The following is a 13,952-nucleotide window of genomic DNA, read 5'->3' on the forward strand; positions in this document are numbered from 1 at the left end:
ACTGAAACTGAAACTGTTGTAGTAGTTGTCGTTGTGTTGTTGTTGCTCCTGACAATGGCAGTTTGAACGCAGTTTACCAGTTCCTGACGAAACAGCGCACACTGAAGTCTTCTGTCCTGTAGATCTCTCGTAAACCATCCCAGCTCGCTCCGCCAGCACAACTGTCTGTGGAACGCAGTGTCGTCTGGCAGCAAACAGGTGTCCGTTGTTGGCTGAGCACTGCTCACCAGTGCTGAGCTCACCCAGAGGGTCAACAAATAAAGCAGGCTGGTCAAAACATGTTCGCGATCATCCATTCTGCGATGACAGTGACGAGGTCTGGTTGCCGCTCTTCGCTTTCCGACCGTGTCTGTCTTCTCTGTCTCTGTGTCTGTCTTCTCTGTCTCTGTGTTTGTCCGTCTGTGTTTGTCCGTCTGTGTTTGTCCGTCTGTGTTTGTCCGTCTGTGTTTGTCCGTCTGTGTCTCTTTGCCTCTCTGCTTCTATGTTTCTTTCTCCCTGTTATGGCGTCAGACTCAGTCAGCCATGTCGGGACTATGTTCCACATAAAATGTTACAGCATCAAAGTCAGTCAGCCATGTCGGGACTATGTTCCACATAAAATGTTACAGCATCAAAGTCAGTCAGCCATGTCAGGACTATATTCCACACAAAATGTTACAGCATCAAAGTCAGTCAACCATGTCGGGACTATATTCCACACAAAATGTTACAGCATCAAAGTCAGTCAACCATGTCAGGGCTATATTCCACACAAAATGTTACAGCATCAAAGTCAGTCAGCCATGTCGGGACTATGTTCCACATAAAATGTTACAGCATCAAAGTCAGTCAACCATGTCAGGACTATATTCCACACAAAATGTTACAGCATCAAAGTCAGTCAACCATGTCAGGACTATATTCCACACAAAATGTTACAGCATCAAAGTCAGTCAACCATGTCAGGACTATATTCCACACACAATGTCACAGCATCAAAGTCAGTCAACCATGTCAGGACTATATTCCACACACAATGTTACAGCATCAAAGTCAGTCAACCATGTCGGGACTATATTCCACACACAATGTCACAGCATCAAAGTCAGTCAACCATGTCAGGACTATATTCCACACACAATGTTACAGCATCAAAGTCAGTCAACCATGTCAGGACTATATTCCACACACAATGTTACAGCATCAAAGTCAGTCAACCATGTCAGGGCTATATTCCACACAAAATGTTACAGCATCAAAGTCAGTCAACCATGTCAGGGCTATATTCCACACAAAATGTTACAGCATCAAAGTCAGTCAACCATGTCAGGACTATATTCCACACAAAATGTTACAGCATCAAAGTCAGTCAACCATGTCAGGACTATATTCCACACACAATGTTACAGCATCAAAGTCAGTCAGCCATGTCAGGGACTATATTCCACACAAAATGTTACAGCATCAAAGTCAGTCAACCATGTCAGGACTATATTCCACACAAAATGTTACAGCATCAAAGTCAGTCAACCATGTCAGGACTATATTCCACACAAAATGTTACAGCATCAAAGTCAGTCAACCATGTCGGGACTATATTCCACACAAAATGTTACAGCATCAAAGTCAGTCAGCCATGTCAGGGCTATATTCCACATAAAATGTTACAGCATCAAAGTCAGTCAGCCATGTCAGGGCTATGTTCCACACAAAATGTTACAGCATCAAAGTCAATCAACCATGTCAGGATGATATTCCACACAAAATGTTACAACATCAAAGTCAGTCAACCATGTCAGGACTATATTCCACACAAAACATACAAGACTGAAGAGGTTAGTCTTGGTGGGGGAAAACAGGACCTGGAAGACATACTGTGTTCAAGACTTTGGTGAACCGAATATATACCGTGAGAACGAACTGCAGAAGCTGCTGATGACAGGCGATTACTGAATTCACTGCTAATCCATCGCGACCAGCTCTGATTTTGTACTTCTGCACCTGACTAGTTGGCAATTTACCTACAGAAAATGTCCAAATATAATTTGATACACTGAGTCATAAAAAAATATACTGGGTTAAGAAAACTCTCAGCAACAAAATGTAAGTGAAAATATTGATGTTGATTTTTAGTGTAACAACATGCCTAAATACCATTCCAATTATGCCTTAAAATGACACTCAAACAATACATTTTGCGAAGACGGAAGGAAAACATGTTGTTGATCAGGAAAACTACAGCACCAGCCGAGCTTCTCGCAGATCCACTCCATTTCATCTTGAAAAACAAACAATGTAAACGACGTTCTACGGAAGGCCCTTTGTTCTACTGTGCTGTATTATAATTTATATTGTATTACACTGTATTGTTTTGTATTGCATTGTATTGTGCTGTATTACATTGTATTGTGCTGTATTGCATTGTATTGCATTGCATTGTGCTGTATTGTGTTGTATTTTATTGTGCTGTATTGCATTGTGCTGTATTGCATTGTTTTGTATTGTGCTGCGTTACATTGCATTCTGCTGTATCGCATTGTATTGTGCTGTACTGTATTGCATTGTATTGCACTGTATTATGCTGTATTGCATTGTATTGTTGCTGTTTGTCTCTGTCAAATCCGGGCTGCTCTCTCCGGGAAGAGCGCGTCGCCACAGCACAGCGCCACTCCGTTTTTTTCTGCCTGCAAGGGTTGCTGTTTCCCTATCAAAGTGGATTGTTCTACAGATTCTGCCTGCAAGGGTTGCTGTTTCCCTATCAAAGTGGATTGTTCTACAGATTCTGCCTGCAAGGGTTGCTGTTTCCCTATCAAAGTGGATTGTTCTACAGATTCTGCCTGCAAGGGTTGCTGTTTCCCTATCAAAGTGGATTGTTCTACAGATTCTGCCAGGAACAACCCTTCTGTTGCCGTGGGTTCTTTTTACGTGCGCTAAATGCAGGCCACACACGGGACCTCAGTCTCATCCGAAGGACCAGCGTCCAGACCACCACTGTGTCCAGTGGAAGGAGAGGGAATACTGGCGAGCTTGGGATTCGAACCCGTGCGCTCAGAGTCCCTCACTTCCTGGACGGACACTTTACCACGGGGCCAACACCCCACACTGGACTGCTCGCTTGGTGACAGATGGCAGGGGCTTTCCTGACGCCGGACATGACGAGACAACTATGATTCCCCCCCCCCCCCCCCCACACACACCCTAAAAGTAGTAGTAGTAGTAGTAGTAGTGGTGGTGGTAGCATTAGTTAGGTCACATCTGAATTAATCGGCTTTAAACTGGCTTTAATGAGTCTTCGTTTTCGTTTTGTCTTCAAATTCTAGGAAATGAGTAAACATTTTTAGCCTCTCTCTCTCTCTCTCTTTCACAATCTTCTTCCCTCTCTCTCCTCTCTCTCTCTTTCACACACACACACACACTCTCTCTCTCTTTCACACTCTCCCTCTTTCCCTCCCTCTCCCTCCTCCTTCCCTCTCTCTCTTTCACACTCTCTCTCGCTGGTCTTTGTTGATTGTTTTTCTTTGTTTTTTCATCATCTTCTTCTTCTCTCTTTCTCTCCCCTCCCTCCGCCCACCTCTCTCTCTCGCTGTTTCTTCTCCTTCTTCTTCTCTCCCTCTCGCTGTTTTCTTCTATATCCCTTCTTCTTCTCTCTCTGTGTCTCTTTCTCTCTCTCTCTGTCTCTTTCTGTGTGTGTGTGTGTGTGTGTGTGTGTGTGTGTGTGTGTGTGTGTGTGTGTGTGTGTGTGTCTTTCTCTCTCTCACGCTAAGTCTCTCTCCCTGTGTGTCTGTCTCTTTGTCTCTGAAATTTCTGTTCTTAGTTCAAGTGGAAATGGGGACATGTACAGTGTGTCGATAAGCTAATACATCTATTTATAGCACGGTGGTCCACCGTGGAGAGGACAGCTGACGGACACACACACACGCGCGCGCGCACACACACAAACGCACGCGCGCACGCACGCAAACACACATACACACACGCACACGCACGCACGCACACGCACACACACACACGCACACACACACACACACACACACACACACACACACGCACGCACACACAAGCGCCTACGGTCTGATCTGAATCCCTTCCTCTCGCAAAGAAATGACAAAATCGCAATAACAAGGAACAGTCAAGTTGTCCCCCCCCCCCCCCTTTCATGTTTTCCCTTTTTTCAGTCAACGTTCGTCGTTCTCATTTCAACACGTGTCAACAAGAGATGTGTCAATCATTGCACACAGACAGATCTACATTCACCTGTCAATGTCTCATTCCTGTCCGTGTGGGAAGCACTGCCACAACCACCTCCACACCCCTCCCCACTACCATGCCCCCTTAACTCCACCCCCCTGCCCCCCATCCCTCATACACGCTCATCCCTCCGACCTGTGCCTTTTGTCGAGAATGTTCGAGGGGTGGTGGTGGTGGTGGTGAAGGAAGAGAGTGCACAGAGAGAGAGAGGGAGAGAGGGGGGGGCTGAGGGGTGGTGGTGGTGCAGGAAGAGAGTGGAGAAAGAGTGTGTGTGTGTGTGGGGGGGGGGGGGTCAGGGGGGGGGGGGGCGGCAGAGGAAAGAGTGGATGTGACTTGGTAACACTGACAACAGCAGAGACAGTGACAACAAACGGGCCTTGTGTGACCAGAGGCAATAGACAGAGAACAGCGTGTGTCATTTTTCTTCTCAGGAACCCAATAAAACTTCACGCTCGGAACAAGAACAGTGGTAGTGGAAGCAATTGTTGAAAGCAATGTCAAATCCTGACACTGGTAGAAGTAGTAGTAGTAGTAGTAGTAGTAGTAGTAGTTAGCTGTCTTGTTATTGCCTTTCTTTCAGTGTTGGATAAACAGGGTGAGTGCACGAGCTCTGTGGTGGTTTTTTATTTATTTATTTTTCTCAAGGCCTGACAAAGTGCGTTGGGTTACGCTGTTGGTCAGGCATCTGCTTGGCAGATGTGGTGTAGCGTGTATGGATTTGTCCGAACGCAGTGACGCCTCTTTGAGCGCGTTGGGTTACGCTGTTGGTCAGGCATCTGCTTGGCAGATGTGGTGTAGCGTGTATGGATTTGTCCGAACGCAGTGACGCCTCTTTGAGCCACTGATACTGATGCTCCATGCTGTGTAGTCATTGCTACCTGAACGGTGTTAGACAGCTACATGGTGTGTAGTCATTGCTACCTGAACGGTGTTACAGCTACATGCTGTGTAGTCATTGCTACCTGAACGGTGTTACAGCTACATGCTGTGTAGTCATTGCTACCTGAACGGTGTTACAGCTACATGCTGTGTAGTCATTGCTACCTGAACGGTGTTACAGCTCCATGCTGTGTAGTCATTGCTACCTGAACGGTGTTAGACAGCTACATGCTGTGTAGTCATTGCTACCTGAACGGTGTTACAGCTACATGCTGTGTAGTCATTGCTACCTGAACGGTGTTACAGCTACATGCTGTGTAGTCATTGCTACCTGAACGGTGTTACAGCTACATGCTGTGTAGTCATTGCTACCTGAACGGTGTTACAGCTACATGCTGTGTAGTCATTGCTACCTGAACGGTGTTACAGCTCCATGCTGTGTAGTCATTGCTACCTGAACGGTGTTACAGCTACATGCTGTGTAGTCATTGCTACCTGAACGGTGTTAGACAGCTACATGGTGTGTAGTCATTGCTACCTGAACGGTGTTAGACAGCTACATGCTGTGTAGTCATTGCTACCTGAACGGTGTTACAGCTACATGCTGTGTAGTCATTGCTACCTGAACGGTGTTACAGCTACATGCTGTGTAGTCATTGCTACCTGAACGGTGTTACAGCTACATGCTGTGTAGTCATTGCTACCTGAACGGTGTTAGACAGCTACATGGTGTGTAGTCATTGCTACCTGAACGGTGTTACAGCTACATGCTGTGTAGTCATTGCTACCTGAACGGTGTTACAACTACATGCTGTGGTTGTTGGGAACATGACTTGGTTTGATTGTATTTTCTTACAGCAAAGCACGTAGAGAGAGAGGGACAGAGAGAGAGAGAGAGAGAGAGAGAGAGTATTGCCGCCGCCACCACCACCACCATCACAGGGCATTTTGAAGCGAATCTTCTCCGGCAGTCACACAGCAAGTGCACGGGCAGTCACACAAATCACACCACACACAGCCTTCAGATCTGTCCAGCCGTCCATAAAATCGGCGCTGAAAGAAAAATGTCCAAATCATGCTCCTCTTTCGCAGTCTGAATATCATTCCGTGTTGAATTCAAATCGACGGCTTTATTCTTCTTTTCTTTCTTTTTTTTTTACCCCGTGTTAAATGCGTGACAAGCAGTGCAATGGTTGGGGTAGTTTGTCTGTGGACAATACTGTGATCAAAGGGTTGGCCCAGTGGTGTGTGTGGGTGGTGGGGGTAGGGTGGTGGTGGCTGGGTAACATGTGTCCACACGGATAATCCCGTCCTTTCACAGCGCCCTCACATTGGACGCTTGGCCCATAATCTGGCCGTTGATCGGCGCTCTAACCTGAATAGGAATGAAGTTCTTTTTTGGGGGGACGAGAGAGAGAGAGAGAGAGAGAGACTGACACCGACACTGATTTTATTGCCATTGGCAAAGATACCCTTTTGGCAAGGGGGTTACAAAACATAATGCCTTTAAGCATTGATCAAAATTGTTTAGCTGAAATAGAAACACGTATCCAAAAGCAAACAATCAATAATGAACCAAAATATGCTCATCCACACTCGCACACGCTGACGCACAACCACTCATACATTCACACACACATCCACACCAACATACATTTATCATCACGAATCCCCTCCCTCGACCCCCCCCCCTCCTCATTGTAGCTTTCGAGACGACCACCTGGCTACTGACTAAATCAAGCAAACTTTAATCCCTTATTCCACACCACTCTCCACAGGTAACCGAGGGGAAAACTAAATACTGGTATTCTTTCTACGAATCACTAGCTCCGGAAATGAATTTTGCGAAAGAAATAATTGCTTCATCACGTTCAGTTGAGAGTATTGCTATAAGATCTCTTCTTTGTGCAGCTGGTTTATTAAATAATTTGTATCCTCTGTGAATATCTGCATACGCTGGGCAGTGAAAAACCAGATGCATTTCGTCCTCAATACTGTTTTCCCTGCACACAGTGAACACCTGTTGACCTGTTTGTCCCTGCACACAGTGAACACCTGTTGGACCTGTTTGTCCCTGCACACAGTGAACACCTGTTGACCTGTTTGTCCCTTCACACAGTGAACACCTGTTGACCTGTTTGTCCCTGCACACAGTGAACACCTGTTGACCTGTTTGTCCCTTCACACAGTGAACACCTGTTGGACCTGTTTGTCCCTGCACACAGTGAACACCTGTTGGACCTGTTTGTCCCTGCACACAGTGAACACCTGTTGACCTGTTTGTCCCTGCACACATTGAACACCTGTTGACCTGTTTGTCCCTGCACACAGTGAACACCTGTTGGACCTGTTTGTCCCTGCACACAGTGAACACCTGTTGACCTGTTTGTCCCTGCACACAGTGAACACCTGTTGACCTGTTTGTCCCTTCACACAGTGAACACCTGTTGACCTGTTTGTCCCTGCACACAGTGAACACCTGTTGACCTGTTTGTCCCTGCACACAGTGAACACCTGTTGACCTGTTTGTCCCTGCACACAGTGAACACCTGTTGACCTGTTTGTCCCTGCACACAGTGAACACCTGTTTAACCTGTTTGTCCCTTCACACAGTGAACACCTGTTGACCTGTTTGTCCCTGCACACAGTGAACACCTGTTGACCTGTTTGTCCCTTCACACAGTGAACACCTGTTTAACCTGTTTGTCCCTTCACACAGTGAACACCTGTTGACCTGTTTGTCCCTGCACACAGTGAACACCTGTTGACCTGTTTGTCCCTGCACACAGTGAACACCTGTTTAACCTGTTTGTCCCTTCACACAGTGAACACCTGTTGACCTGTTTGTCCCTGCACACAGTGAACACCTGTTGACCTGTTTGTCCCTGCACACATTGAACACCTGTTGACCTGTTTGTCCCTGCACACATTGAACACCTGTTGACCTGTTTGTCCCTGCACACATTGAACACCTGTTGACCTGTTTGTCCCTGCACACATTGAACACCTGTTGACCTGTTTGTCCCTGCACACATTGAACACCTGTTGACCTGTTTGTCCCTGCACACATTGAACACCTGTTGACCTGTTTGTCCCTGCACACATTGAACACCTGTTGACCTGTTTGTCCCTGCACACATTGAACACCTGTTGACCTGTTTGTCCCTGCACACATTGAACACCTGTTGACCTGTTTGTCCCTTCACACAGTGAACACCTGTTGACCTGTTTGTCCCTGCACACAGTGAACACCTGTTGACCTGTTTGTCCCTTCACACAGTGAACACCTGTTGACCTGTTTGTCCCTGCACACAGTGAACACCTGTTGACCTGTTTGTCCCTGCACACAGTGAACACCTGTTTAACCTGTTTGTCCCTTCACACAGTGAACACCTGTTGACCTGTTTGTCCCTGCACACAGTGAACACCTGTTGACCTGTTTGTCCCTTCACACAGTGAACACCTGTTTAACCTGTTTGTCCCTTCACACAGTGAACACCTGTTGACCTGTTTGTCCCTGCACACAGTGAACACCTGTTGACCTGTTTGTCCCTGCACACAGTGAACACCTGTTTAACCTGTTTGTCCCTGCACACAGTGAACACCTGTTGACCTGTTTGTCCCTGCACACAGTGAACACCTGTTGGACCTGTTAGTCCCTGCACACATTGAACACCTGTTGACCTGTTTGTCCCTGCACACATTGAACACCTGTTGACCTGTTTGTCCCTGCACACATTGAACACCTGTTGACCTGTTTGTCCCTGCACACATTGAACACCTGTTGACCTGTTTGTCCCTGCACACATTGAACACCTGTTGACCTGTTTGTCCCTGCACACAGTGAACACCTGTTTAACCTGTTTGTCCCTGCACACAGTGAACACCTGTTGACCTGTTTGTCCCTGCACACATTGAACACCTGTTGACCTGTTTGTCCCTGCACACAGTGAACACCTGTTGACCTGTTTGTCCCTGCACACAGTGAACACCTGTTGACCTGTTTGTCCCTGCACACAGTGAACACCTGTTGACCTGTTTGTCCCTGCACACAGTGAACACCTGTTGACCTGTTTGTCCCTGCACACATTGAACACCTGTTGGACCTGTTTGTCCCTGCACACAGTGAACACCTGTTGACCTGTTTGTCCCTGCACACAGTGAACACCTGTTGACCTGTTTGTACCTGCACACAGTGAACACCTGTTGGACCTGTTTGTCCCTTCACACATTGAACACCTGTTGACCTGTTTGTCCCTGCACACATTGAACACCTGTTTGACCTGTTTGTCCCTGCACACATTGAACACCTGTTTGACCTGTTTGTCCCTTCACACATTGAACACCTGTTGGACCTGTTTGTCCCTTCACACATTGAACACCTGTTGACCTGTTTGTCCCTTCACACATTGAACACCTGTTGACCTGTTAGTCCCTGCACACAGTGAACACCTGTTGGACCTGTCCCTGCACACAGTGAACACCTGTTGACCTGTTTGTCCCTGCACACATTGAACACCTGTTGGACCTGTTTGTCCCTGCACACATTGAACACCTGTTGACCTGTTTGTCCCTGCACACATTGAACACCTGTTGGACCTGTTTGTCCCTGCACACATTGACCACCTGTTGACCTGTTTGTCCCTGCACACATTGAACACCTGTTGGACCTGTTTGTACCTGCACACAGTGAACACCTGTTGGACCTGTTTGTCCCTGCACACATTGACCACCTGTTGACCTGTTTGTCCCTGCACACATTGAACACCTGTTGACCTGTTAGTCCCTGCACACATTGACCACCTGTTATCATCGCGCACGCTTAGATCTTGATCAAGATTTTGCGCCTTATAAATATTATTATTATTAGTAGTAGTATTTTTATGTATTTATCTATTATTATTAATTATTATTACTTTATTTTTATTTTTTGTTTTTAAACTTTGTTATTTTATTTTATTTTTTATTATCATTTTTTTTCTCAAGGCCTGACTAAGCTCGTTGGGTTACGTTGCTGGTCAGGCATCTGCTTGGCAGATGTGGTGTAGCGTATATGGATTTGACCGAACGCAGTGACGCCTCCTTAAGCTACTGATACTGATACTGATACTGTCCCTGACAAGCACAGATCAACGCAGACCACTACTGCAGGACAGCCACAGACCCAACACCTCATGACTGAGGAATAAACCATTCACCAAACCCTTCGTGTACAGTTTGTATGGCGCTATTCTTCAAACTGACGAGTTCTTTCCATCAAATACGCATAAACAGCCTACAAATCTTACGACCAGTGTCAGTCGCCCAACTGCACAGAAGAAAAGCGATATTGAAGAGCCTTTAAACTAGGTGAGGGCTGGCCTTTCTGTATTCATTTTACGGTCGATTGGATCGGGGTACACGGACACGGGTACGTTGCAGAACGGATAGCAAAACCATTTGCAGAGACCCAGGCTTTGACACAAACCAACAGACCTGGAGGAATCTGGTGAACAGTTCTGTGTGGCGTCCAGTGCACTGCTTTACACGTTATGGGAGACCTACAGTTCACCACAACACGGTTTTAAAAGCGAGCTTGTGATGTCCGATTTCTATTGATAATAAATATCTATCATATCACATTTTTCGTCGATCTATCTATCTGTCTGTCAGCCATTCTGTTTGGCTGTCTCTGTTCATATTTCTACATGTGTGTGTGTGTGGTTCGTCCGTCGGGATCGACGAGGACCATCTAGTCATCATGGGGGTGGGTGGGTTGGGCTCTGTGGGTGCGCAGATGACTGGTCAGGCCAATCCGCGCCCGGAAGGTTCTGACGCAGTGTGGACAGGGGATGGTGGCGGCTGTCGGGGACTTGCTGGCACTGCTTTTCCTGGCCTGTCTGCGTTGCTCTGCTGCAGCGATTCTGTTGGCCTCACAGGATTTGGCGCCTTTGTGGACAGCTGAACGCCACTTTGGTCCGTCCATTGCATTCAGCTCCCATGTGTCGTGGCTGATGTTGAAGGCCTTCAGAGAAGCTTTCAGTGTCTTTGAAGCGCTTCTTTTGGCCTCCATGGGAGCGCTTGCCATGTTGGAGTTCGCCGTACAGCAGTTTCTTGGGGAGCCGGTGGTCTGGCATGCGAACTACAAGGCCTGCCCAGCGCAGCTGGGCCTGCATCAAGATGGTGTAGATGCTGGGCAAGTTTGCACGAGTGAGCACCTCCAACGTGGGTTCAAGTGTAGGTCTGTTTTGCTACCAACGTGGGTTCAAGTGTAGGTCTGTCTGTTTTACTACCAACATGGGTTACAGTGTAGAGTGTAGGTCTGTCTGTTTTACTACCAACATGGGTTTCAGTGTAGGTCTGTCTGTTTTACTACCAACGTGGGTTCCAGTGTAGGTCTGTCTGTTTTACTACCAACGTGGGTTCCAGTGTAGGTCTGTCTGTTTTACTACCAACGTGGGTTCCAGTGTAGGTCTGTCTGTTTTACTACCAACGTGGGTTACAGTGTAGGTCTGTCTGTTTTACTACCAACATGGGTTTCAGTGTAGGTCTGTCAGTTTTACTACCAACGTGGGTTCCAGTGTAGAGTGTAGGTCTGTCTGTTTTACTACCAACGTGGGTTCCAGTGTAGAGTGTAGGTCTGTCTGTTTTACTACCAACATGGGTTACAGTGTAGGTCTGTCTGTTTTACTACCAACGTGGGTTCCAGTGTAGGTCTGTCTGTTTTACTACCAACATGGGTTCCAGTGTAGGTCTGTCTGTTTTACTACCAACATGGGTTACAGTGTAGGTCTGTCTGTTTTACTACCAACATGGGTTACAGTGTAGGTCTGTCTGTTTTACTACCAACATGGGTTCAAGTGTAGGTCTGTCTGTTTTACTACCAACGTGGGTTACAGTGTAGGTCTGTCTGTTTTACTACCAACATGGGTTCCAGTGTAGGTCTGTCTGTTTTACTACCAACATGGGTTACAGTGTAGGTCTGTCTGTTTTACTACCAACATGGGTTCAAGTGTAGGTCTGTCTGTTTTACTACCAACGTGGGTTCCAGTGTAGGTCTGTCTGTTTTACTACCAACGTGGGTTACAGTGTAGGTCTGTCTGTTTTACTACCAACGTGGGTTCCAGTGTAGGTCTGTTTTACTACCAACGTGGGTTCCAGTGTAGGTCTGTCTGTTTTACTACCAACGTGGGTTATAGTGTAGGTCTGTCTGTTTTACTACCAACATGGGTTATAGGGTAGGTCTGTCTGTTTTACTACCAACGTGGGTTATAGTGTAGGTCTGTCTGTTTTGCTACCAACGTGGGTTCAAGTGTAGGTCTGTCTGTTTTACTACCAACGTGGGTTATAGTGTAGGTCTATCTGTTTTGCTACCAACGTGGGTTCAAGTGTAGGTCTGTCTGTTTTACTACCAACGTGGGTTCAAGTGTAGGTCTGTCTGTTTTGCTACCAACGTGGGTTCAAGTGTAGGTCTGTCTGTTTTGCTACCAACGTGGGTTCCAGTGTAGGTCGGTCTGTTTTGCTACCAACGTGGGTTCAAGTGTAGGTCTGTCTGTTTTACTACCAACGTGGGTTCAAGTGTAGGTCTGTTTTACTACCAACGTGGGTTCCAGTGTAGGTCTGTTTTACTACCAACGTGGGTTCCAGTGTAGGTCTGTCTGTTTTACTACCAACGTGGGTTACAGTGTAGGTCAAAGAAAAAGAATTCGAGGAACAGATGCCTGACCTTTCCATAAACCTGGAAAGACAGACAGACATACATAAAGACAGACATAAAGGGAGACAGACAGACATAAAGAGAGACAGACATAAAGACAGACATAAAGAGAGACAGACAGACAGACATAAAGAGAGACAGACAGACATAAACAGACAGACAGACAGACATAAAGTGAGACAGACAGACAGACATAAAGAGAGACAGTCTGACAGACAAAAAGACAGACAAACACAAAGACAGAGAGAGAGACAGACATAACGACAGACAGACATAACGAGAGACAGATAGACAGACAGACAGAGAGACTGAGGCAAACAGCCGGAGAGAGACAGAGAAAATCAGAGAACAGAGAGACAGACAGACAGACAGAGAGACTGAGGCAAACAGCCGGAGAGAGACAGAGAAAATCAGAGAACAGAGAGACAGAAAATATGAGAAAGAGACAGACAGACAGAAAACGGCAGAGACAAACAGAGACACAGAGAGAAAGGCAGAGACAAACAGAGACACAGAGAGAAAGGCAGAGACAAACAGAGACACAGAGAGAAAGGCAGAGACAAACAGAGACACAGAGAGAAAGGCAGAGACAAACAGAGACAGAGAAAAAGACAGACAGACAGAGAGGGGCAGAGAGAGACAGAGAGACAGAGAGGACACAGGAGGACAGAGAGAGACAGAGAGGACACAGGACAGAGAGAGAGAGACATAGAGAGGCAGGAAGACAGAAAGAGAGGCTGAGAGACAGACAGACAGAGACAGAGAGGAGGCATGCTCCCAGATACAACCATTTCCTTGCTGAATCACAACACAATTCACTGTCAGTGTGGGACTCCCAACCTGTAGTTGATTCCCTTTCCTTTTGGACCCACACATTGAGGGATGCACAGCCGTTCACATGAAGTGTATCAACACTGACAAAACACCACCACCATCACACACATCAACACACACACACACAACACACACACTCACACATACAAAGAGACACTTGGGACTGGGTGTTCACACAGACTCTCTCTGTCTACAGACACACACACACACACACACACACACACACACACATGAACACACACACACACACACACGAACACACACACGAACACATACAAAGAGACACCTGGGACTGGGTGTTCACACAGACTCTCTC

At 46.7% G+C, this 13,952-nt stretch overlaps 1 protein-coding gene across 1 annotated transcript in view; it reads right to left on the bottom strand.

Annotated features, from left to right (window-relative positions):
- Nucleotides 1-180, bottom strand: part of LOC143291053 (protocadherin Fat 1-like) — a 38,515-nt gene extending 38,335 nt beyond the window's left edge. The window contains exon 1 of the mRNA XM_076600638.1: nt 78-180. The gene's annotated coding sequence lies outside the window, so the exon portion shown is untranslated. The remainder of the gene's footprint in view (nt 1-77) is intronic.
- Between the last annotated feature and the right edge of the window lie 13,772 nt (nt 181-13,952).

This window comes from Babylonia areolata, chromosome 16 (assembly GCF_041734735.1).
Source record: "Babylonia areolata isolate BAREFJ2019XMU chromosome 16, ASM4173473v1, whole genome shotgun sequence".
NCBI classification, from domain to species: Eukaryota; Metazoa; Mollusca; class Gastropoda; order Neogastropoda; family Buccinidae; genus Babylonia; species Babylonia areolata.